At 39.6% G+C, this 27,027-nt stretch overlaps 1 pseudogene across 1 annotated transcript; it reads right to left on the bottom strand.

The window, feature by feature from the left end:
• Positions 1–329: 329 nt before the first annotated feature.
• Positions 330–27,027, bottom strand: LOC149203502 (OVARIAN TUMOR DOMAIN-containing deubiquitinating enzyme 1-like; annotated as a pseudogene). The gene is made up of 8 exons (XR_016253959.1): positions 26,688–27,027; positions 3,696–3,761; positions 3,514–3,597; positions 3,236–3,358; positions 1,589–1,641; positions 1,206–1,255; positions 1,017–1,117; positions 330–922 (listed from the first exon to the last, which is right to left on the bottom strand). The product of XR_016253959.1 is annotated as an OVARIAN TUMOR DOMAIN-containing deubiquitinating enzyme 1-like (transcript).

Raw genomic sequence — 27,027 nt, 5'->3', positions numbered from 1 at the left:
AGTTACTAGCATCTGTTTTCCTGAAAATAACCAAGTTCTCATAAGTTTATGTCGAGCTAGAAAACCACGGATTCACAATCATCCAATGAGAGGGTGAAAACGGTAAATATTACCATTCTCTCAGAGAATCAACTAATTTATCGAGAATATGGTATCATATTGCAATGCCTCGAATTGTAGCACTTTGCTCTAAATTGCATTGGTAATATCATGCATAGAATAATCTGATCAATTATAAAACTAAAAATTGTGGTCATTTCATATTCCTCAGAAAGATCACATAATTAAAAACAATGCTCATTGTAATTTAGAACTATAGGGTGGAACAATGACTCATGAATCACAGAAAATCAGTATTTCAAATACAACCTGCCACAGCTTAATAGACTCGGGTTCCATACAATAGGAATGGCATATACAAAAAGAAACAATCATTCCTTCAACAGTATTGATTAAAGTTGGAAAGTCAGCAGTGGATCTGAATGGAATTATAATTTGCCAACCATTGCCAAGTTCATATTTACACTTGCAGCTAAAAGCTCAAAACATTAATTCCAGGCATCTTTACAAGAATGTGATATTCAAGCAAATCCAATAAAATCAGGCCTGTAACTTCCTAAGCCAGTCAAATTATAAAGGTGGTGTCTCACTTAAACACCGCTCTTTGACCTGGGATAAAGAATGTCATAATGGCCTGGGCGATACAGTAAAACTACATAAGGCTCAATTGTTTCTGATCCCGCTTCTTTTAAAAGGCAGTTGGAAGGTATGAAATCATGATGATTGACTTCTGTCTTACCAACATCACATGAACTTCGGTCAAGGTATACAACTCGAATTGGCACCCCAATGCATCTGATAGTGCAGTAATATGGACATGATCACTCTCTTCTCCCATGGGTTCCACAGATGTTTTGCAGAACTGCAGGCAGCAAGACAAAATAAGAAAGCCAATTGATAACTAGAAGTGTTGCAGAAATTGGGATTTATTGTGCACATGGAAGCTTCCTTATCACCTGGTCCACTGTGCCATTGCTTACACCCATTATGAAGGGTCCAAAAAACTCTGTCCTCCGACGAATTTCACCCGATGTCACAAATCTGAAAAACATCACAACTATACAACAGAGGAAAAAATGAACCATTGCAAAGATAAATCAATTAACTTATTATGTATAACATAAATTATTAAAATTTGGTTTTACCATAATTTGAGACTAATGGGTCTCGGATCCTCTCGATGAGTGTATCAATACTGCACAATGGAAAAGAAATCATCTCGTTTGTAACAGCTAAGAAAACTAACGAATCAAATGTGAACACAGTCTCATTAATTGTCTTGAGGTAGAAAAACAGTCACGCCCTTGCATTAATGCACACGTATGATAAAATTATAGTTGTGCTTGACTACAAACAACCTTCTATGGGCAGAAGGCAACATCCAACCTAAATTTAGAAATAAGTATCAACTGCAACCATAGGAATTTCCAATCTCAATAAAACCAGCATATTATGAAATCAAATGACAAGTATTAATCTAAGAATTCCCTTACTGTAATTTTCCTGGCAAACAGAGAGAAAATGTTACCTTATAGATGACTCCCTGCCTGGAATCACACTCTCAAGCAGATCAATAAATATCTGAGTGACATTTAATGAAGAACAAAATCAAAAAATTGACAAAATATTTCAATACTAATCCTACAAGATTTCAAATACACACAAATGTCACAGACTGACTCCAAATACTGACAAAAACTGAGAAAAACGTTGACTACAAGTACAGAACATGTTGACTATATCTTAAGTAGTAATCTTCTGAGCAGACTAATAGCATAAGTTGATAGTAAAGAATATGTTGGCTAAATCTCAAGTATTATCTTCTGGGTTCTGACTCCTGAGCAGATTAATAGTATACATTGAAAGTAGGAACACCAACAATACAGACCAAACCATTCGCTTAACAAAAATGGGAAAAGAAAGGCATATTGAAGACGCATTAGTGAAATGCAAAACAGAACCAACAACATTTGAAGGTAGATTAATTCAATTTTGAACTATTTATGCTTACAGGTGATTAAATGTCTTGTACTAGTCATCAAAGTATATTGTATCACTAAACTCCCACTTCAACACATGAAATATTTTGCATCCATCATTAAATATATCGTAGTATGGTGTCCAAACCAATATTATTTCCCTTGAAATATTAGTGAGGGTTTGTAGAAACAAGAAGTGGGTAGGAGGCAAAGAAAAAATCTTATTTAAATCGAATCACATTTAATATAAGGTGGGTGCCCTATTGAAAGTCTCTTTCTGTAGAAGCTGGAAAAAAAGCTTGGAGTTGAAACTCTACCTGTAAGTTTCAAGTAGATGGTCTATAAATGATCTTTTTTAATAAGATCACAGAATTTCTGATTGTAATTTTTCTCCACTATCAAATCATTGTGTGGCAACTTGTCTTGAAATGTTTTGCTGTCCTCTTTGTTTGTTCTATCATTATCAATAATATTTTTTTATTCTTAATAATAGTTTTAACCTTTACTGTGAGGCCCATAAGACCCACCATCTGTGGACCTTCCTCAGCTTTCACCTTGATTACACCTCAATTACTGACAGATCCAATTTTGTAAACCCAAAATATGTTAACATTGTGAAGGAAGCATGCACTAATCAGGCACCACAATTAAACTAGTAGTCAATCAATTTCCAAGTACTCAGTAATATAATTTACAATTTACAACCATTGATGAATGCCTTGAATCAAGCAGAGAGCTTAAATGATCAAAAGATGTTTAACTATACAGGTGAAAATTTAAAAAATGGAACACGACAGATATGATAAGTAAAGGAAAACAGATTTTAATGCTTATACTGGTTAGAATTGATTTTCTCTTGTTAAAAATTCAATTTACCATTCTCAAATAGAAAAGCTTCCTTCAAGATACCAGTAGCTCTATACAGAGGACTAAAGCTGTAATTCCAAGCTGTCTGTTTAAACTTTACACAACCACTAGCTCTACACAGATAATAAGATAAAATAATTTTATTAATGCTTTAAAAAATGACTACAGAGGTAGATAAATAGGACTAAAAGATATAAAATAATTTTATTAATATTTTAAAAATGACTACAGAAGTAGGTAATGGGACTAAAAGATATATCCAGTGTTAATACAATGTGGTAGTAAAAGCTGTATTTGAATGGGAGTAAAAGCTGCAAATAGGGGCTTACAGAGAAGAAGTCTTCAAAAGTGAACTCTGCGTATCCCAGGTCCAGGAGGGCTTTCTTGCACTGCTCAATGTTTTTCAACACATGTTCCACTTCTGCTTCATCTTGGGTCTCCAATATATGCTCCTAATCCGTAACCTCAACACTAATGCTATTAGTTGAAATGACTGTATGCTGTTACTCTCCCTCCCATAAAATAGACAAAAACTTAGACCCTGGAACTTTTTAAAGGAGAGCCAAAACTCTGGATAAATCATAAGAATGTTTTATTCCCATATTACCAGATACGAAAACATGAAGGAACGAAAGAAGCAGTTTCCGTCACCACGTGTGCGTCGAATTGCCCCATATAACTCATCCAGCACCTGCACAGATATATGTGCAGTCAGACACATTATATTTAGCAAAAAATCAATACCTTGTCAGCAAAAACACAATTGTTAGAAAATCAGAAACGATATACCTCAATTTTTGCCTTTAAGATCGAACTCCCTGTTTCATACTCAGCTGCCAAGGCAGAAAGAGACTCCTGAAATGATAAAATAATGGGAAAACAGATTCAACAAATTGTCAATTTCTAATCTAAAGCCTTAACAATTACAAATTATCATGAATTTCCAAGCTTTACAACTATTTATTCTGTCTATGGACTGACCTGGCTAGCCTGTCCTCTACAAGGTTCAAAGATTGACTTGTTAAGAAATAAGAATCAACACACTCACAATTTCCCTATTTCTTGCTTTTCATTAGGAGTATCAAAAATACAATGACAGATTAGTCAACTAATTTGCGTGCATAGTTCATACCCATAGAAAGTAACTAGGGTTGATTGTAAGATTGTGATTAAATAGAAACTGTTACAAACAAAAATTAAATCAACGAGAAATTTCTAGTTATTTGAATTTTGCAATATGTACATCAATTTTTTTTTAGGACTAAATTGCAATACATAGGCTGGTTTCAGATTCTGTAGCTCATGACGGCCAAAAAATAGGATGATTTCACCAGTCTCATCCTACGGCTAGGCTATTGCCAGGTGATGACTTCACTGGTGGCTTAATGTGGCAAAGTCAGTGTCATCACAGAACAAACAAACCAGATAGGAAAAGGTGTCAAGATTGTCAAAAGTTCACATGGCAATTGAAGTTATACTTCGTTGGTAATACCATTTAACCAGCATTATGTGGACCAGACCAAACCGGTCTGAACTGGCCAGTTCGACCGTTTTGAGGCAAAAATTGGTTCGGACTGGTGACTTGAACCGTTTTTGGCTAGTTCGGCACCAAACCAGTCATTTTAACTGAACCGACTGGTTCAGTAAAGCCGTGTAGAATGCAGCGAGGCCTGTTTTAATTTTTTTTTTCTTTTGGCGCATATCTTGGCAAAATATGGTTCCCTGTACTCCCCAACAAAATGGTGTGGTTGAACATAAGAATGGGAAGCATGAAACTCTCCTTTTGAGGTGAGGTGGTCGTTTGTGCAACATTTATCATAAATCACACATCAACTCATGCAGTTACTAGTATGACTCCTTATGAGCAGTTGCATGGTTAGAAGTCCTCTCTATGGCATTCAACACCTTTGGATTCACGGCATGGGTCTATCCCCTCTTGAGGAGCACAATATAACACCTATCAATTACACTCACAGTAAGATAGAACTCTGTTTGGTTATAGTGAGACTTTTCAAGGGTGTCTTCCCTATGACACCTCTCACCATGATGCTTTCTTTAATGAGCCTTTTTCCTCGTGGTTGGCTAAGAACTCTTCCATCACTCCTTTCCAATTATGATTCTCCACATCTATCCACAAAACATGCTTCTTCTCTTGCTAGGTCACTTGTTCAAGAATACCAACTAGTAGTATTGGATTTTTCGAATCTCCGTCTTACATTCAACCACCCATATGTACTCCTATGTTCATAACTTCATCCACTACAACCATTAGACACTCTACAAGGGCGAAGGGAACTACTTCATCATATGGTGCCTTCTCCCCTTCAAATGTTTCTTCAACATTCCCTTATTAGATGGTGTCATCATCATTAATACTCCATCTCCACATGCACAATTTAGTGATGCTTCTCCTTCCCGAATCCCAACAAGAATTTGATACTCTCTTCATATGGATGCACAAGTGTTTGATGACAATGGTTACAATGATCCCTCTACTACATTATATCCATCTCTACCTAAGTGGGCTTGTTGCCACTCTTACCAATGTCATTGCTTGGAGGGCCCCCAACACATCATTCCAGGTTTTTCTTATTATAGCTAGCCCTTCTACTCTTTCCTTTCTCAGTCAAAGACTCTTGGACATGATCAATCCTAATGAAGATCATGAAGGTTTTTTTGGAAGGGTGATGGTTTTTGATCCCCACAAATCAGCACTGGGGGGGATATTGTGATGTTCTATGGATGCCTTTTGCAAATGTAATGCCTTAAGAGAAGTTGCCCATTTAGCATGGGGATCTTGTGATTAAGTGGTTAATCTTCACTTGAGGACATATGTTGACCTCCTATTTGATGTATCAAGGGATTTATTAAGCCTGCATATGATAGTTAACCCACTACACATATATTTTATCTAATTAACTACTTTGGTCAATGTCAACCTAGTCCACCTCTTGGGGCTAGCATCTCAACCATAAAGGAATTGAGTATACATAACACACACAAATTTGTTCATTCGAGTTATAAAGGAGGTATATAGGCATAATACACTCATTTGTAAATCATTCATTCGAGTTATTCATTCTTAAAAAACTAACATAGTAATGTCTATCGTGTTAATCATTAAAATCATTAACATTTATGTTGTATTTTCACTTAGCTAGATTAAGGTTTGTTGGAGAGTTAGATTAAGGTTTTCAACATTAATGTGCCAAACATTTAGATTGTGAGAAGCTTTTAGTTTGAATTTCCTACAATTATAGTGTTATAAAGATTAGTTTACATCATCCCAAGACTTCACATGTTGTGCAAAGTGTAACACCCATAGTTATAAAACGAAGTCAATCTGAACCAGTAACCAATCAAAGCAGTTGGTCATCAAAGTTGGCACATCAAACCAGCCAACAGACCCAGTTCAGGGACTAGTACCAACTGATCCAAACTAGCCGGTACATGTTTGGTACCTAACCAATAACAACCAATCCAAACTGGCCAATTCCGCTATAAACTAGCCTAAACTATTATGTGCACCCATGGCGGGCTTGGGACCCACAAATTGGGGTTTTAGTTGGCTTCTAAGGAAACCATGTGTAGTTTCCCTCCAATTTTTGGCTTCCTAAAATTATAGAAATAGCATCAAGCTCCTATTTGCCTCACACTTCTCATTTCAAATTTTTATGAGAGCTTGCATAGTTCTGCAACAGCACTGAGTTTTACAACAATTCAAGTTTAGAGGTTCTTTGTCATCTTAGAGTTGGTTTGGAGTTGTCTAGTGGAATTAGCACCCCAAGTATGACGTCTCTTTAAAAAATCCACAATTGATTCAGCAATTGTTTTTAATTTTTTTTCTCCTTTTTCAAGTAAAAAACAACCCCTTTTTGTAGGCTAACTCAGTATACGAGGTCAAGTAACCCCATGTGATGCACCAAATGAAATGGTAGGGCCTACTAGGGAAGAATACTTTGAAACGTTTGAGAAATTTGTGTGAAAATCTGGTGACCCAAATCCCCTATTGCAACAAACTAATATTACTTCTCCTGCTTGCTAATTCATACAAGTTATTTACTGTGTTACACTGTAAATATCAAAGTAAATACAACTACAGCCTTCACTAATTAAATTATATGCGGAAACAAGGACTGAACAAGAAGAAATATCACACATGCAAGTGACACCAATATTTTTGGACAAATATCCCCGAAAAAACCCAATGCGGGAAAACCGGTGCAGCAACTGAGGGTTTGTATTATTATGCAGTAGTTTCTGAATACAATCTTTGGATGCCTTACTGGCTATCCGATACAGAGAATCTGACTGGCAGAGAAATTAGTGAGAAATACCTCACACTATCACTAGAGATTCAATATTGATCCAGGCTCTGGATGGCAAGCCCCACACTGCCTCTGTGTTGCCTCTGTGTCAACCTACGCAGTTTAGTGTCAGATCTACTAGGCTTTGCGTCACCCTTCTTGCTGGTCGATTTGCCTCTGGAACTTCGACTCTCTTCCCTTCCGGTCTCACACCCCGGCTTCTAGCTCTAGAACTCGACTCTCCAGCAAATTTCGAATCTCCTCTCAAGCTCTGTGGTGCATCAACGTGGCTCTGCGCTACCTCTTTTGGATCTCTTTCTGCCTCCTCTGCAATGTATCCCCTGATCAGGGAACTCCTCAACCAGAAAACTATCCCTACCCCTCACTACAAGAAATCTCCTCGATGACCTCTCTGGCAATTGCTACGCTACTCTCTTCAGAAAATAGATCTCTGATCTCTCACTCGATGTATTTTCCAAATGCCCATCAAGCCTCCTATTATAATCCTTGTGTTGAGAACCAACGGCCCAGATTAGATTATAATCAATGGCTGAGATCATTTTGGCTTGATCCTTGTCTTCTTCTAGAAGTTCCACCCGCAGTTTGATTAATACCCTTTAATTGTTTTAATTTCCTAAGTTTAGACTTACGCACCCATTAAAAAATAATTAATTATTTTAATAATACTAATTCTGGGTGAAATTTTCCAAAACAATTTCTGGCTATTGTGGAATACATGTGTCCAAGCCTCCTTGCAAATGTCGAGTCTTATAGCATCTGATGCTACTAGAAATCAACACTCCTTAGCGAGGAATGCGCTCTAGTAATGCAACTTGTTGAAGCATCAGCCTGAATCTATAACATCGCCCTCTGCATCGCTGATGTCTGACATCTCTACCCATCAACTACTACGCAAATGTTGCATATGTACTGTTGCTGACCCTGCCACTACCAACACTGCATTTGTACTGCAACTCCTCAAATTTTGCATTTGTCTTGCTGTTGGGACTGCCAACACTACAACCTTCTCCAATTGTTGTTGCTACTGCATCAGCAACGGAAAAGCATCCAAAATCACTGAACGGGTGTTCAACATGATGCATCTGTTGATGGAGTTGTGATTGTTTCTAGTCTCTATGATGATCCTTTGAAGCCTCTGCGTTTTTGTTGATTTTTCTTTTTGCTAACTGCACTGCTGCCAACTCTAGCTCTGTATTGCTCAGTCTCTCACACACCTAGCCATTGAAACTATCACTCTGACACTCCTCTGCACCAACACTGGTCCATCCTGCTACTACTGATATGGGCTCCTGTAGCAACGTATTGATCCATGAGGTGGACTCCTCAAGGACCCTGCCCATCTGCAATTCTTTCAAACTACAGTACTATCTCACCCCACCTCTGGGCGATCATGGCAAACTCCTCCTCCTCGATCTGTGTGGATGCAGCCCTCAGATTATGCTTCTGTTCCTTGTCCTTCTTCTTGAGAGGACACTGTGTAGCATAATGACCAAGTTCACCACACCAAAAGCACATGATCTTCGAAACATCTTTCTTCTTCTTTCGTTGCTCCTACTGCCCCTTAAATGCGAGGCTTGCATTCTGATACTCCTCCTTGAGCTTCTTCCCACTACTGTTGTTGCCATCAAGTTTACACTTGACCAAGTCTCTCCTCATCTCTTCTTGCTGAAGAGTGACCCACATTCCTTCCTAGTCTAGCAATTTCTCCCTACCCAGGATGCTCTGGACAAATACTTGCCACTCTTCTGAAATTGAGTTCAGGACCAACCTCACCATCTCAGTAGGGTGAGGTGTTGACCCCACAGCTGCCAACTTGTCTCAGGTTTCCTGAAGCTTTTGAGAGGAACGGACCAATGTGTTCCCCCTTATGCATATGCGTGGATCTCATCTTCTGCTCCAAATACATCTTCCCCTGCTCAGAAGATCCATGATATAGAGTGGACAAGGCATCCCACATCTCCTTGGTCGTCCCTTTGCTACAGATGTGGCATACTACATGATCCTTCACTCCGTCGAGGATTATCCGCTTGGACTTCGCCATCTCTCCTCTGTACTTTTTGAGCGAATTTGGATCTGCGGGAAAAGCTACCACATGTCGATGTAGGTCTTGATAAAATGTTCATCCATAAGGCATGACATCCTCGCCTTCCAAATCACATAGTTGGATGCACCATCCAACCGATCCTGATCTCATAATCCACTAGATGCCATCTCTGCCAACGAAAGTGTCAAACTGCTTCCTCTCTCCTCTATGCAGCATTGGGTTGGCCTACGCACTCCCTACTAGAGTTAGTAGTCATGGTCAAGATGGCCTCCCAATATAGTTCCAATTGCAATGTTACAACTTTATAAGAGAGGAAAAGCTAAAGGTTATTGAATACTCTAGGGCCATGAACCATATTTTTGCCCCTTTCGATTCAACCTTCATAGCCCTAACCCGAAATATGATCATCCTCTAACCTTTGAGCATTTCAAGGCTATCTCCCTATGTAACTCCATATACAAAATATTCTCGAAAATCATAACCCTTAACCTAAAATATGTCATGTCAAAGAACATTCCCTTGAAACAATTTGGTTTCCTATGGAGAAGGAAAATTCATGAAACCATTGGTTTTGCACAAGAGGGTACACACTCCATCCATATAGGACACCAAAAAGCAATAATATATAAAGTGGATCTCTCTAAAGCTTTTGACAAAGCAAGTCAGTTATACATTTGTCTTCTCTTAATCCACTTGGGATTGAACCATTCCTTTGTGACTTGGGTCCTCAATTGTATAAGTACACACTTCTTCGCCCTCTTCATAAAAGAAGCAAGCTTGCCTTTCTTCCATGCTAAAAGGGGATTATTTTAAGGACGCACCCTCTCTCCCCTACACTTCTTATTAGTTGTTGAAAGTCTTAGCAAACTCCTAAGAGACGCAAAGCTCATAAATGTTTTCAAAGGAATGAGTACTAGTCACCAATGTTGTCTAACACACCTATTTGTTGACGACATATTGATCTTCTCTGAAGGTTTAGGCATTTTCAGCATCGAAAAAGTCCTTCGCTTTGGCCATTGAGATGGTTGTCAACCAAGCCAAATCTCCTATGTTTTGGTGGGGCCTGTATGGTGAAGATATTGAGCATATAGAACACCTCCTTTCCCTTCCTCTTGAAGAAATTAGAGGGGGCTTCAAATATTTGGGCTTTATTCTCAAGCCAAACAACTATTGAAGAGCAGACTAAAGTAGGCTCCTTGCAAAAATTGAGAAATGTATCCATTTATTATGTAACAAATCGCTTTTCTAGGCTAGTAGATCAGTTATTATAAAATCGATCATTGAGGAAATTTCAATCTAGTGGGCATCACTAACTCGGTTTCCAAAAGGGGTCTTTCTCAGAATCAAACTATCTCTCCATTTCTATGGGCAAGAAAAGAGGCCAAAATACCTTTTAGTCTCACCCCTTAGAACTTTATAGCGAAAACCCCGGGCCTAGTCATTCAACTAGGACTTTATCATGCACTAGTAAAAAGAGCTCAAGAAATGAATAATGAATGTCTGACAAGATAATCCAAGGGGGGAATCAACTCCCTTATTTATACAATGCCAAGGTGAGTTTATTTCCTCTCAAAAGGCTAAAAGAGCCCCAACATAAGCATAATTTACAAAATATGATACTAAGGTCACATGTCGACCAACACAATAGACATATCAATTCAAAATATAACATGAAACCTTAATTTAACCAACATGTGTGAGTAATAAGGCAAATGAAGATGACACCATGCTCTAAATGAGCCTCTCCCTCATCAAATTGTGTAAGGAGTGCCTTGAAATCTACTCAAGCCAACTCCATGGTGTAAGATAGGTGCTCCATTATCAATAAACCATCAAAAGCATCAAGTGGTCCATCATCTGCAAGATGCCATGCAAATGGGTGCGCACATCACATCTACAAGCTCAAACATGATGATGCCATAGCTCAAGGAAGTGACATCCTCAATCCAAAGGTGTACAAGCCCCTCCAAAGGGGTTCCACTAAGTAATCATCATCAAACCAGCATCCATAAGGCAACATCAATCAATAAGCATAAAAAGCCAACCTAGAGGATCATGTTGGGCCCTGCAATACATCTCCTATGAAGGAAACACCACAAGTCTAATGCTTAGTGTCCAAGGTTCTGAAGGAAGAGGATGACATCGTCTATGTTGTTGAACCGTCACATGACCCACCGCCCCTCAAAAAGTGGCAATGACCTACTTGGAAGTGCTCTAGTTGAGTCAAAGCATGAGTTGGACCTCCTCTCTAAAGTATCGAAGAAGCATGCTTTGATCCCTCAAGGGATGGTCAAGCTCAAACATAATGGTGTCATAGCTCAAGGTAGTGACATCCTCAATCCAAAGGTGTACAAACACCTCCAAAGGGGTCCCACTAAGTCATCATTATCAAACCATCATCCATAGGGCAACATCCATCAAGAAGGGTACTAAGACAACTTGGGGGTATCATGTCGAGTCCTGCAATATATCATCTATGGAGAAAATGTCCCAAGTCTAATGCTTAGAGTCCAAGGTGCTAGAAAAAAGAGGACGACATCATTTATGTTGTTGATTCATCACATGGTCAAATGCCCCTCAAAAGTGTTCAAGTGCTCTAGTGGAGTCAAAATGTAGGCTAGATATCCTCTTTGAAATATCAAAGAAGCATGCTTTGATCCCTCAAGTGATGGTCAATAAAACTTGGAGCAAACACGAGTGGAATCAAGAGAGATGATCGAAGGTACCTCAAACCATAAATATATCAAAGTGCTCCATATTCAATGGAACAAGGCATTAAAGTACATTACACAAACCTCATCTACAAACATCTTTCTAGCTTAAGACTTGTAAACAAGTTACCCCACTCAAGTATGGGAGCGTTTATTAATGGTCCCTATTGGGTGCTCCCAATCTCAAGGGGAGGAACAATTCCAAAGTCAACTAACCAATCTAAAGTTATAAGTGAAAGGTGAAGTGGTTTGAGGTTTGACTTCATGGAAGATGGCATTGTAGTGTACCATTGACGCTACCAATGTCCTTTAGTAATATGAAATGAAGAGGGAGCAATCGTGGGACCTGAGAGTCTGAGACACCCCTTTCCTCAGCCTATTTTTACCACCCATCAAGTGCACCTTTTTCTTCAATACTTTTCTTTTTCTTTGCATGGACACCTTGGGTTACAAGCTTCAATGGATGCATCAAATACTCCCTTAAGATGTAGTAATTCATTGCCCATTGGGGTTGGTGTTGTCACTCACTGCGTTTTTAGTCACCAGTTGCTTCAAATGCCTAATAGCAGTGAAGTTTGGAGCAAACACGAGTGGAATCAAGAGAGATGATCAAAGGTACCTCAAACCATAAATATATCAAAGTGGGCCATATTCAATGGAACAAGGCATTAAATTACATTACACAAGCCTCATCTACAAACATCTTTCTAGCTTAAGACTTGTAAACAAGTTACCCCACTCAAGTATAGGAGCGTTTATCAATGGTCCTATTGGGTGCTCCCAATCTCAAGGGGAGGAACAATTCCTATGTCAACTAACCAATCTAAAGTTATAAGTGAAAGGTGAAGTGGTTTGAGGTTTGACTTCATGGAAGATGGCATTGTAGTGTACCATTGACGCTACCAATGTCCTTTAGTAATATGAAGTGAAGAGGGAGCAATCGTGGGACCTAAGACACCCCTTTCCTTTTCCTATTTTTACCACCCCTCAAGTGCACCTTTTTCTTCAATACTTTTCTTTTTCTTTGAATGGATACCTTGGGTTACAAGCTTCAATAGATGCATCAAATCCCCCCTTAAGATGTAGTAATTCATTGCCCATCGGGGTTGGTGTTGTCACTCACTACTTTTTTAGTCACCAGTTGCTTCAGATGCCCAATAGCAGTGAAGTTTGGTGCTAATTTTTTGGGCCACAGAAGCTATCAGTGCCATATCGGACCCACTCCATCGCGTAGTGCTCAGAAAAAGCTTCTTGATGGTATATGGAAGTCCAAAAATGGACTCATGGGGCAGAAATTAAAGCATGTTGAAGAATCCCTTTGGAAAGCCCAACAAACGAGAAAAAATGGCTAAGTGTTGAAGAAAAATCGCAATCGGGGCTCAGGACAGTTAATCGCAATCGCATATCAACAATCGACAAGGTCAAGGTCTCACTCTTAAGGCTTATCGGCAAATGCGAAGGCCAATTGCAATTTATCGCTGCAATTGCCGAGGAGGGCCAATAAAGGCCTAACACAAGAAATGCCTACAAAACAAGGTCGGGTGTGCCCTTTTCTCTCTCCTCTGCGAGTTACACGTGTCGAGCCACAAGCAATATCGCACATCGGCCATTGGCGAAGGCAAAGGGCTCCCACTTAAGAGATATCGGCGGTTCCAGCCGATTGTGATTTGCGATTTCTCATTGTTTCGCCGGGGGAGGGCCTATGAAGGCTGACACAAGAAAGGCATGACAAAACAGGGTCGAGTGGGCCCTTTTCTCTCCTCCAAGAGACCACGTGGCGGCCTCTGATTGGTCCACTGAGTTGACATGGCAGCTGACATCAGTAATGACATGGCAAGTACAGAAGATGACGTGGCAGGCGGACATGTGCCACTCGTTTTTGGCATTTTCAAGGGTCCTATGGGGTTGTTTCTAGGTGCCATGTGGCACCACCCACAGGGTGACATGTGGCAATGATGATGTCAACAATGACGTCAGCAAGTTATCGGCAAACGGTGATCGCAAGTGTCGAGGGGTAAAGAGCTAAGGACATAGAGAGGTGTCTATTGTGATATGCAATATTTTCCCCCAGACGCTATAAAAGATTAAAAGTCGAGTTTATAAAGACCTCGCATCCAAACTATGAGCACGCTCAGATGGAAAAAGGCAAAGCAGGTTAAAGCGTCGATATGCGGGAAAAAGGCAATACAAAGGAAAAGGTCACTGAGACACACGGTCGACGACCTTAGCATCTTAAGGGCTCAGAGCCCAATCTCAGCACCCAGTCATATGAGGAAAGCCACAAAAAGGGGTATAGTAAAAGGGGCCAAGGGGAAATCAAAATCGGCCAGTTTCACTTGTTTTAGAGGAAAAAGGCCACGACTGTGCGATTACATTGTTAAACAAAGAACACTGCCCAACCACCGCATTAGGGCATTGGAGACATCGTACAGAGGTTTAAAGGCGAGATGGGTCGGCAGCTGGGTAGTTTAATGAAGGTATGGGGCACATTCAAGGAAGGACTCGACCTGTAGCATGCATCCACAAGTCGGTGCCATAAGCATTCAAAGTGGAAGAGACAGTCAAACGACCAAGCAACATGGGCACACTCCATGACACAAACAAGCATGTTCTGAGGCTCCAACAGGGACAGCAAAGGACTCTTCCTCCATTCTTCCTCCCATCCCTCTTGACTTTCTGTACTTCTCTGTTTTCAAGAAGGGATTTGATCCCTGTTGTAACAGGCATGTAGCAGAGCCTTACAAGGGGGACAACTAGTCTAGTATGGCAGCTACAGCCATGGCTCTTAGATATTTTTGTAAATTATAACTCCATCAGCCCCCTCTTCTTATATAAGGGAAAAAGGCAATACAAAGGAAAAGGTCGTCGAGACACAACAGCCGACGACCTTAGCGCCTGAGGGCTCAACACCCGGTCTCAGCCCCACATCATATGAGGAAAGCCACAAAAAAGGGTATAGTAAAAGGGGCCAAGGGGAAAATCAAAATCGGCCCGTTTCACTTGTTTTAGAGGAAAAGGTCCGCGACTGTGCGATTACACTATTAAACAAAGAACACTGCCCAACCATCGCGTTGGGGCATTGGAGACATCGTACAGAGGTTTAAAGGCGAGATGGGTCGGCAACTGGGTAGTTTAATGAAGGTATGGGGCACACTCAAGGAAGGACTCGGCCTGCAGCATGCCTCCACAAGTTGGTGCCATAAGCATTCAAAGTGGAAGAGACAGTCAACCGGCCGAGCAGCATGGGCACACTCTGTGACACAGACAGGGCATGTTCTAAGGCTCTCACAGGGACAGCAAAGGACTCTTCCTCCATTCTTCCTCCCATCCCTCTTGACTTTTTGTACTTCTCTGTTTTCAAGAAGGGATTCGATCCCTGTTGTAACAGGCATGTAGCAGAGCCTTACAAGGGGGACAACTAGTCTAGTATGGCAGTTGGAGCCCTGGCTCTTAGATATTTTTGTAAATTGTAACTCCACTAGCCCCCTCTTCTTATAAATAGGGGGATGAAACATAATGCGAAGGTTCCAGATTCTCAGACCCGCGAGGGCTGAACTCTATGTTGCCATTTTGGTTCAATATGTTTTTATGAGACTTTGTTGATATCATGGCTGAGTGTATGGACTGGTTATTAGGCCCTTTTGGATAAATGGTGTTTACCTGTTGATTCCAAGCATGATTAATGTGTAGCAAGTTCCTCTTGGTAATCTCATTTCACCTGTGTTTTTCTTTCTTCGAAAGAGTGTAATGAACGTCATTGGTTCCTCCTCAATCTATGGATTTATCTTAAGTTGCTTTGGCAGAGAATGATACCCATGTTATGTTTGACCTGAAACCTTCTTTTGCTCCTCCATTTCTCTCCTCTCATTGGAAAACCATGGTTTAGGATTATGTCTTGCTCACAACCCTATCCACTAAATTCCCCTTTTTGCTAGAACATTGTTGCCTAGGATTTTGTTTGTTACAGCCCTATGCACCTATTTCTCTCCCTCCTTTCCTCTTCTCCACCATCAATACAACTTCATTTTAGTTGTCTCATTTTCGTGTGTCGGGCACCAAAAGGAGAAGTCATTCCTCTTTGAGATTGCCAAAATACCCCCCAGCATTTGGATCCATGAATTAGCTTGAATCTTCCTCTTTGAAAGCTTATTGAACCAAGACCCTCCTTTTATTTTCTTTTATTTACGTGACAATTGGAGTGTTGCAACCCCTCACATATAACCTTACAAGCACTCCTCTATTTAAGATGTCCTAGGCACAGGTCTACAATCAACCCATAGGCTATCTCTAGGGAGATTTCCAAGCCTCCTATTACACTTGTGTTGCAGGTGCAATATTTAGCGACAACAGTTGGGATGTTCAGAAGTTTATTTTAATAAATAGATCATGATATGCCAGGAACTAGGTGAGGGTTAGTGGGGAGGTAGAGCTCAAGTTAAGCTTTTTCCCACGCACTTACAAATTGTCCCAGCCATATTTTTCTTTTTAATTTTTCTTTCAATGCAGCTATATAGGCTTTTATCTTTCTTTCCAATACATCAACCTCTGAAGGCCAAGTTTATGGGCCCTTACTTAAAAAAAAGGTATATAGGGAACCAATAAATGTCAGCAACGAGCAATCAACCAGAAGAAGAGAGATTAAATGAGAGCAGTAAGTGGAAAACATAGACATGCATCATCAATCAAAGCCTCCTATTCATGCCCCTCCTAGACAATGGAAAGAAAATGCCTCAAGGACGATCATATTGGAGTAGAGGCAAGAGATAACCACCAAGTTGAAGCAAGGGAACAAGGATACAATCAAAAGCGACCAATCATCCAATTTAACCTATGATCCATAAGAGAATGCTTTAAACCACTAAATGAAAGTACTTAATACAAAAATGGTTAGCATACCTCATTATTTGAAGACCCATCTTCCTCAAGTGAATTGGCTAGATGAAATAAATACCTGATCAAAGAGTGGCTGAGAGGCAACCAAAAGTGGTGACCTATGGATGAAAGTGGGGTTATTGACTACCAAGCTAGATCAAACTAGTGAGTAACATCTAGTTCCAACTAGCAAACATTCGCTCACCGTAAAGCACGTGATCCATGTGCTCAAACAAAGAATGAATGAGAATCCTAATAATCCTTGGCTCACAGACCTATTGCCTACATCACATGTAAAAAACTAAAAGCAACAACAGCATCTGAACATGATGCACTATGTCAACTAGTTGTTAAGCTATTAATAAAACTTATAACTACAAGCAAAGGAACATTTCAAAATCAAAGATGCAAGAGACGCAACCTCGACCTACCTACACTAACATGCTAACAATGATGGCTAAGTATAGTTATACAACTAATGAAGCCAGTAAAAAATCAAATTGGGATCAAATATCCTATCCTTATGCTTAGTAATGAAATAAAGCAAGGAAACATTGAGCATAAGTTGATGACAATCACAACAATCAAGGATAGGATAAAAGATATGAGGGTGGGCTACAGAAGGGCTAAGATAAAGAGAGATAAACTTATCCTTGCTACAAGCAAGGTCCTATTTATGCAACCAAAGCATCTCAAAAAAAAGGATCAACATGACATTCTTGACTTTCATCAACATCATCCCCAAGATATTGAGGAAGGATCATCAAAAACTTGAAAAAGGACCTTAAGATCCCGTAACCAAGGCAAGAATGAAGAGGGATGCAAGGACTCGAACCTTGAAGAATAGGGTTTGTTGCATCTTCTCATATAGAATGAAACTTGCACAAAAAAACGCAACCTGAAAACACTCTTCCCAAACTTAATTTAATAACAAATATACGACTTTGGGTCGTGTCTTTAGAGACATGTTGGGAACATGTAGGAGGAAAGGGTTGGAAACCCATCCTTTGAAAAACCTGTAGCCCCTCACAACAATCAGACTCAACAAAGGAGACCAAAGCTAACAGGGATAATCATCTGAATTAGAATATGGAGGAAATTAACAATTAGCATCAAAAGAAGGTATAGGTGGCTCAAACAAGTTTGTGATCATGTCCTCCTATATGGCCAAAGATCATTACTATATATGTGGGGCTAGAAATGATCATGAGTATCAATAAAATGACTCCTTCAACACATCTCTAGCATCATCATCAAAATCATATATAGGATCTCCATCAAAGTGAGTAAGCTTATATCTCATTTACACCTCCCAACATGTATGAATTCATCAACATCAATAACTTCCAACGATTCTTCCAAGTGATCTTCTATTTCAAAGTTTTCACCGTGCGCATGACTCTACCCAAAAACTTCAAAGGGAAAACCACTTACCTTATCTTGGTCTGCACTAGAAAAAGTGTCTTCTTCATCAAGATCTTCATGGACATGTTCTTCAATGTGAGATGCTTCTTCAACACTATTTTCAAAAGGAAAATCTTCCTCTTCTATACATGCCTCACTTACAAGAGCCTCTTCTTGGAAAGCTTTGGTCAAGTCCCTTATGGTATTATCTTCATACCTTTAGAATCTTATACCCTAGCACTTGGTGTTTAGCACGCTAGAAAGCCTTTTGAGAGCATTTAGTTGAGTATCATTGCCATGGTGGTTGAAATATTCCTACCCCCAACTTGAGGTGGTCTACTTGAAGACCTTCAATATCTTTTGCTTTACTTGCTAACTCTTTTACTTCTTCTCTTATGAAGAGCTTCCATGTGGCAATCAGTGTTTTACAACCCACCCGTTTCGACTCCGACTCAGCCAAGTCGAACCGAGTCATCACCCAAAACTCTGACCCGGCCAGCAACCCGGCTCGGTTGACCGAGTCACATATGACTCGGCCGAGTCATCCAATGACTCGGCCGAGTCATATGTGACTCGGTCAACCCGGCCGGGTCCGTTATGACTCGGCCGAGTCAATGAACCTACGGCTGGGCAGCGTAAAACATGAAAAAAATTCACTTTTTTTGTGATTTTTGGTAAAGTTAAATTCAGTTTATGGATTCCAAAGGGTAATGGTAAATTGTTAAATGCTTTTGGGGTCCATTTCCCCCTCCCAAACCCTATTTAAGACAGCCAAATGCTCTCATTCACTCACAGCAGTCTTATGCATTTGAGTGAGAGTCTTCTTTGAGAATTAGTGAGCAGTTCTTGAGCTTGTTTTGGAGCAGCAGTGAGGAGTCTTGGAGGAGCATTGTAGCTGGAGTGAGGAGCTTCTTGGGCAGCCATTTGGAGCAGCATTGAGGAGCTGATTCTTGGAGCAAGCTTGAGGAGGCAGTTTGTGCCTGGAGGTATTTTTTTCCACCTCTATAAATCTGTTTTTGCTTAGTAAATTTTAGGTGCATATCAAGAAAGCTTAGAGAGTGTTTTTTGTCAAATAAATGAACATTGAATCAATTTTATTTTTTTTTTTCATTTTCAGATTGTTTTCCTAGTCAAAAAATGGCACCTAGAGCAAAAGATCCTGCTTGGGCATATGTTGAAATGGTTGATAGTCAGATGCATTGCAAGTTTTGCCATAGGAAAATTAAGGAAGGTCCTGGGGGGATTCATAGGCTGAAACAACACTTGGCAGGGATTAAAGGCCAAATTACCGCATGTCCCTCTGATGAAATTGAGGAGATTAGAAAGAATTTGTTGGCCAGCTTTGAAAAATTTAAAGAAGATAAGGCTAGGCAAAAAGAGATACATGATGAAATTGGGAGGAAGAGGGAGATACAAAGAATGATGGCTACCAACCCCCACTATGATTTTGAGGGTTCTTCCTCTATCCCTCAAACTGAGGCATCCAACCCTTTCTGTTATGTTCCTCCCTCTTTTGGTTCTGTTCAAGATAAGGGAAAGGGTAGAATGAAGGGTGATGTGACTATCAAAAGTTATTTCACTCCTCCTCTCCATCAGATGCACATGGTCCTGAAGTTAGTAAAGGTCAAATTCAGCCCACTTTAGATGACCATTGGAAGAAAGAATTGAGGGAGACTGCTTGTGACTACATAGCTAGATGGTGGTATGATGCTGATATCCCCTTTAATGCTGCTCGTTCACCATATTATGAGCCTATGTTTGATGCCATACATGCTGCTGGAAAAGGCTTCAAAGGCCCTACTATGCAAGAGCTAAGGGGGTTTCGTTTGCAGAAAGAAATTCAATCCATTAATGAGTATTTGCAAGAGTTCAGGGACTCATGGGCAAGAACAGGGTGTACCATCATGTCAGATGGATGGACTGATCAAAGAAACCGTACCATCATAAACTTTCTTGCCTTCTGCCCACAGGGAACCATGTTTTTAAAATTAGTTGATGCATCTGATAAGGTAAAAGATGGCCACTTGTTGTTTCAGCTATTGGATGAGGTTATTGAGGATGTGGGGGTGGCTAATGTTGTTCAAATCATCACAGACAATGCCTCTAACTATGTTCTTGCTGGTAAACTGTTAGAGGAAAAACACAAGACCATCTTTTGGACCCCATGCGTTGCACATTGCATAGACCTCATGCTTGAGGATATTGGAAAATTAGATTGGGTCAGAAACACTGTAGATAATGCCAAAAGCATAACAAAATTTATCTACAATCATACATTGGTTTTGAGTCTCATGAGGAAACACACTGGAGGCAAGGATATTATTAGGCTTGCCATCACTAGATTTGCTACACATTTTTTGACATTGCAATCTATGCTTTCCCAACATAGAAACTTGCAAAAGATGTTTTCCAGTGATGAATGGAATCAAAGCAATTGGTCTAACAAACCAGAAGGCAGAGAATTGAAAAGGAAAGTCCATGATGAAACTTTTTGGAGAAAGACAGCAGAGATTGTGAAGCTTGCTGAGCCACTAGTTAAGGTGTTGCGGTTGGTGGATGGGGAAAGGTTGGCTATGGGCTTCATTTATGAGGCTATGGATCAAGCAAAGGAGCAAATAAAGACAGCATACAAGGATAGAGTGGCAAAGTATGGGCCCATTTGGGCAATCATTGATGAAAGATGGAACAATCAACTCCATCGCCCTATACATGCAGCTGGGTATTTTTTGAACCCACGGTATCATTATAAAGCTAAGGAGTCAGGAGCTTTGAGGGGGAGGTCAGAGATGGATTGGTTGATTGCATTGAACGCATGATCCCATCGGAGTCTGATCAGCTGCAGATACATCAACAGGTCACATCCTTCAGCAATGCAACAGGGACCTTTGGGAAGAACCTAGCAAAGATTGCAAGAGAAGCAGATGAGCCAGGTAAACAAAATTTCAATTTTCAATTTCTTAATGGTTTTACAGTTTTACTTTTTTTATTAAAGACTAAAGTTTGTTAAATCATTTATAATTTGAAAGTTAGATATAATTTGTAATTTTGTTTAGCTTCAGCCTTCATCTAACTCATAATTCATTACACTCCTATGTTTTTTGCAGCACAATGGTGGGAGGCCTTTGGTGGCCAGTGCCCTCAATTGCAAAAGTTTGCAATTCGTATTTTGAGTCAAACTTGCAGTGCATCTGGGTGTGAGCGCAATTGGTCTGTCTTTGAGAGGATTCACACAAAGAAGAGAAACCGTTTGGAGCAAAAACGGTTGAATGATCTAGTTTTTGTCCAATACAACCTTCGGCTCAGACGGAACCAATTGCTGAACAAAAGACCTGATTCAGATCCCATTGTGTTGGAAGACATTGATCCAACATCAGATTGGGTAGTGGAGAGTCGTCCACCAGAGTTTGATCCTGATGAGGATCTTGATGAACTTGAACTGGAACATCAACTTCAGCCTGTTCAGTTGAATGCAGATCCCGATCCACCAGCCTCAGTCTCACAGCCAGCAAGGAGTAGGACTCCAGTTGTAGGTGCTTCCTCTGCTCAGCCACGACAGAAGCGCAGTCGCATATCTACTCTATCTCAGCTTGCATCTGCTGCACAGCCTGCTAGTGGTACTGGCACCACTTCTACAGTTGCAGTTGGAGACGATGATGATGAGGAGGAGCCATGGGGCCCCTTGTCTGACTCTGATGATGATGATCCAGAGATTGGTCGAGATGATCTTGGCTCCTCTGGCAGTAGCTACTAGCCAGTAGTACTAGTATTGGAGTCTGGTCACCATCACAGTTTACTTTTGTTGTAGAGGCCATTTCTAGCCTCCTTGGTTATTTGTATTTTGTTTTGAGTCTTTGATCATGTATGACAGTTGACTATGTATTGCCATTGGGTACCATTTTGATATAATGGATTGGTTCATGAGCCTACTTTGATCATATGTTGTCTTCCATCTATATTATAATGCTGTGTGTTTGGAAACATGAATGAATATCTTTAAAATTATGTTTAAAATATTTAAAATTATGTTTTTTTATAATAAAAAGATAAATATTTAATGTATTTTTTACAACGACCGAGTCATTGAAATCGAGCCGGCCGAGTCATTACCGAGTCGGAGTCGGAGGAGTCGATCCTCGGCCGAGTCGGAGTCGGAGTCGGAGTCGTAAAACACTGGTGGCAATAATGTTTGAGGGCTTACCTCTTCTTGTTATGTTTTCATAATGTTGTTTGGCATGTGCCAACCATTATAGCTCCAAAAATACTTTATAGAAAATGATGGCTCAAGACTTAAGCAACTAATCTACCAACCAAACTCCACAAAAACACTTCCAATTCTTTTTCCACAACATAAATAGTAAATAGGGTGCACTTGAAAATTCAAAAGAAGAATTTAATTTGAAGAAGAGGACTGTCATGGAGGCCATATAACAATCAATTTTAGAAGATTAGGATGTTCTAAAAACCTTTTACAAAAGGACAAAAATATTAATTTATAGCATGGTCCCTCCTAGATTATCAATAACTTGAAAGATTTTGTGCTAGTGCTAAAAATCACACAAGTATGGGCTAAAACTTAAGATGATGTTGCAAATATTATGATTTCTCCTAATATTTCCAAACATTTTTTCAATTGTCAATTGTTCCAAGTCTTGTTGGATATACCAACAAGTTTCTTTCCAAATCCTCAACAATATATTCCCAAAATTGATATTTGCAACAATTGAATTAAGCAAGAAGTAAAAGTATCACATGACTCTACAGAATACGTTCCCTCAATCATAGCATCTGTGTTAATTTTTGGTTAACATGTTCTTTGCTTAGGACAATTACTTCAATGTTCCATTTGAGCCCATTTCAATTCCATTTCTTTTATTAGCAATCACATAAACCATAATCACATCGACAATAATTGAAGAAAGAACATAAATAACATATGCAAAAGACAAGCCAAGACAAGAGAACACAGGAATTGGCTCAAGCCAAGGAAAAACCCCAAGATGGGGAAAACCCTTGATCAATTCATCTTCTTATCAAAAATCAAATGTTCAACAGATAGAAAGAGTACAATCAAAGTCATAATTGACTTGTCAATATGATGATTAATACCACTGTCCAAATTCCAAAGAGCCCAAAAAGTCTGCACTTCCGCCTTCAAACAACAACAGACATACTATGCCCTAACTAGTGGTCAACAATAGTCAAAGTTGATACAACATAATCTCCAAAAGGTGCTTGATCCTAGATCAATTAATGTGGTCTTCTTTGCTGAAGATAAGGAACCCAAAAAAGTTTAACTCTGAGAAAATTATAGACCTGGTTAGGGCACACATCAGCCCTAACCTACAGCAATAAACCCATGTGATTAACCTTAAAACAATTCGCTCTTCGTTGTTGTGAATGCGGCCCAAGCTAGGATGATATCTAAACCTCTTAACCTCCTTCAAAGATAGGTTTGAACCCTGTAATCTCCTTAGAGGATTTGTGACTAGAAAGAGAAGTTAGATGCGGCCCAAAACAATCCCTAAATACCCATCAAATTAGCCCAGACATGCTTCCAAAAGCCTCATCCTCCTGCCAACTCGGCCTGCTGTAAAGAAGGTATTCCACATAAAATAGTCACAAAAACACTTCTGAATCAGCCCAGAAATTCTCCTTAAGGATGCAGCCTTCTCCTACAATAACTCAGACCTACATAAGAAACAAAAATAGCCCAAAACATGCTCTTTGTCCTCCTTGCTTGATCTCCTAGGGCAAGGCCAACTTTCGAGAGAAGAATTATGAGTTGAGGATGTGTCTAATGAGGATGGAGGTCACTTCTATTTATAGGAGATGGCAAAGGTTTCTCTTTGTTTAATTTACCCCAAGATGACCTTAACAAATTACACGTGTGGGCTTGCTTTCAAAACTATATTTTCCTTATCCAAATTTAGCGGTCTTTAGGTCAATTTTGGTCCTCTCGAAAAGAGGAATTCAACGCCACATTTAATTTCTTCAAAGGAGCTGCCCAAAGTGGAATTTGACCCTAGTTGTCAATTTTAACAATCTAAGGCAAGGAAACCTTAGTTCCAAAGAGTAAACAACTATCTCAACGAAAAAACTTAACAATGCCAGTTGGAAATTAATTGAGTGACTAGAAGAAAGTTATTATGCAATGTCGCCTAGGTTTAAATCCCATTTTGTGACATGCTTGCTCTCTATGTGAGCCAACTATTGAATCTTGACCTAGCCCTGAGCCCTAAAGAAACCAAATTACCTTGAATTCCATCCTTGGAATGAAAGTTAGTACTTGATGGACTTATTCAAGAAACATATTACAAGAAGGAAGAAATAAAAAAAATAAAAATAAAAAACTAAAAGCTTAACAAACGAAAATAACCATCTTTAGAAAAGATAACTAAACATATTAGTCACTCGTAAGCTTTAAATCATATTTGGTTTCATACTTGCATAGAAACATCTTAAGCATGAATCTATTAAGCAAGAATTGAGAGGTAGTACACATTAACATACATGGATCACCTCAAATAGTCCAAAACATAGAGCAAAAGTCAAGAGGACTATACAAAGTGAATAACATTCATGCTTAGAGGCTCTATAGCATATCATTTACCTTGTACATATAGAAACTGGAATACTAGAACAAGACACTAATGTTTCAATTTTTTTCTGCCACTTATACAAGATGAAAAGTTGATAGACCATTTCTAATTCAAATAAACATTTGACTGCACATCAGTGAATTTGCATGCTTTATGGGCCACCACATGGTAGACCTGCAAACTGAAACAATCTATGCAAAATTTAGGGAAAAGATAAGAATCACATTTTTTTAAATTAGAAGTAGTTTTCTTTAGTACATATGACTTTAGGATCTTGTGGACGTGTCTAAAAGTGGTAAGATGGATGTAAACTGGAGAGTTTTTGGAATAATAGAATGATGGTTTGCTGAGTTTTCAGTCGCTCTTCAATAAATTACTGCCCTTTTCCCTTCAAACTAGTCTATTGTTTGCAGTTCTGATTTTTTTTATTATGCCTGCTGATTCTTGAAGAGAAAACTGCCACAACGAGTGAGGCTGAACAACCTTGCCACTGAACATTTGTGCAGGGTGTTGGTAGGCATCACATAAGGCAGTTTTGAGACATAAGAACCATGAGGAGCAGATCTTCTCCGCACCACAAATAGTAACAGCTCCCCTTCAGCTTACGAGGCCCATTCTTCCATTTCGCCATACCAATCAAAACAATTGTAGAAGCTCCTCAAATATCATGATCACAGATAAACCAAATAAATATCACTAGACATTATATACTTTATCCCAATTCCCTTGTCCAAAGAGAAGTTCCTTCACTTCTCAACCTATGGAAAGCAATAATATTTTTCTGTAAATAGGGAAAACGTGCAGACCGTCAACATTTCAATACCAGAGTTACCAAACCATATACGTTCAAATACACATACAGATATTATACCCAATAAAGTTATAAACATGTATTTGAAAAAATGAAATACATAAGTATACATCTAACATAGAGTCTACGACCAAATATGCACGAAAAAAGTTTCAATATATACGGTCAGATACAATGGCGCACTCCACAAAGAAAAATTCCGCTTGCTTCCTCTCCCTTCAATAAATCATCGCATAAGTAGATATAAGTCTTAAGATCAATTGCCTTATCAATAAGATATTTTCGGCCCCATCTTGCAGTCATGACCTAATCCATGTACTTTATTCATAACAAACAAAACCAAATATCAAACGACATCACAGTGGTAAACCCCCTCTCGCTTCCAAGTTCCAAACTCACTACCAGGTTCTCAATCATCGCGTATCATATTCTAGCAGATCAATTAAAATGGTCCCCAATCACTCTTAAAGCGACAGAGTCCAGACGAAATGGCAGAAGCGAAGTGCACTGAACAATATTTAGAACAGTGTAAAAAATTCCACCACAGACCCCGCAATCTTCAAACAAAGGTTTCTATAAGATCGGAACCACGTCAGCGGAAACGTTAAAATAGTCATTGCAAGTGGAAAGACCGGGCAGTTTATGTTAAAAAGGCACTAATAGCGATGAGAAATTTGCCGATCTTAATTGAAAAACAAATCAAGCTAAAATAGACACTGAACTTCCACATAATATGAAGTCAAACATAATTTCAAAACCCGGTTCTCCGTGAGGACTACAATCGGAAAGACCGGCACTGCCTAAACGGGGATAAAGAAAGAACATCATCTGCATTCGAGGCATACATTAAGTCTAGGGTATCAAAACAAATACAAACCCTACAATTACAATTGAGAGACAATTGCATTTGCGAAGGGCGTGGTCGCGAGATCGAATCGCCGTGGGGAAAACAAAACATATAGTTCTTATCATGCAGAATTAGGGTTTAAACTTTGATATTTGCGGATCTTACCTTGTCGCCGACAAATGGGATTTTGAGGGCCTCCTCGGCCTGGATGGCATTCTGTTGCTGTATAATGTCGTCGTCCTTGTAGCATGTCCAGTCCGCGTCAACTACGCCATCACCTCCATCGCAACTGCCATCCATTTTTTCAGAGTAAATGCAATGGACGAAGGGTAGGGCTTCGAGGGTTTTCCTGTTCTTCGTCTGCTTATGCTTAAACTGCTGTGCTGGATCTCCAAGTTTCCTTTAAAGATGAAAGGGAGTGGTGGCCATTTATATAGCACTATTTTTTGGGAATATTATTCTTTATTTTTTTGAAATGGACGGCCTGCCATATTTCAAATCCGAA

Source organism: Pinus tabuliformis, chromosome 2_1 (genome assembly GCF_031772625.1).
Source record: "Pinus tabuliformis cultivar Carrire ecotype Pingquan chromosome 2_1, CPIR1, whole genome shotgun sequence".
In the NCBI taxonomy this organism is placed as follows: Eukaryota; Viridiplantae; Streptophyta; class Pinopsida; order Pinales; family Pinaceae; genus Pinus; species Pinus tabuliformis.
Note: the sequence above shows the minus strand (reverse complement) of the source record. Positions and strands in the feature narration are given on the sequence as shown.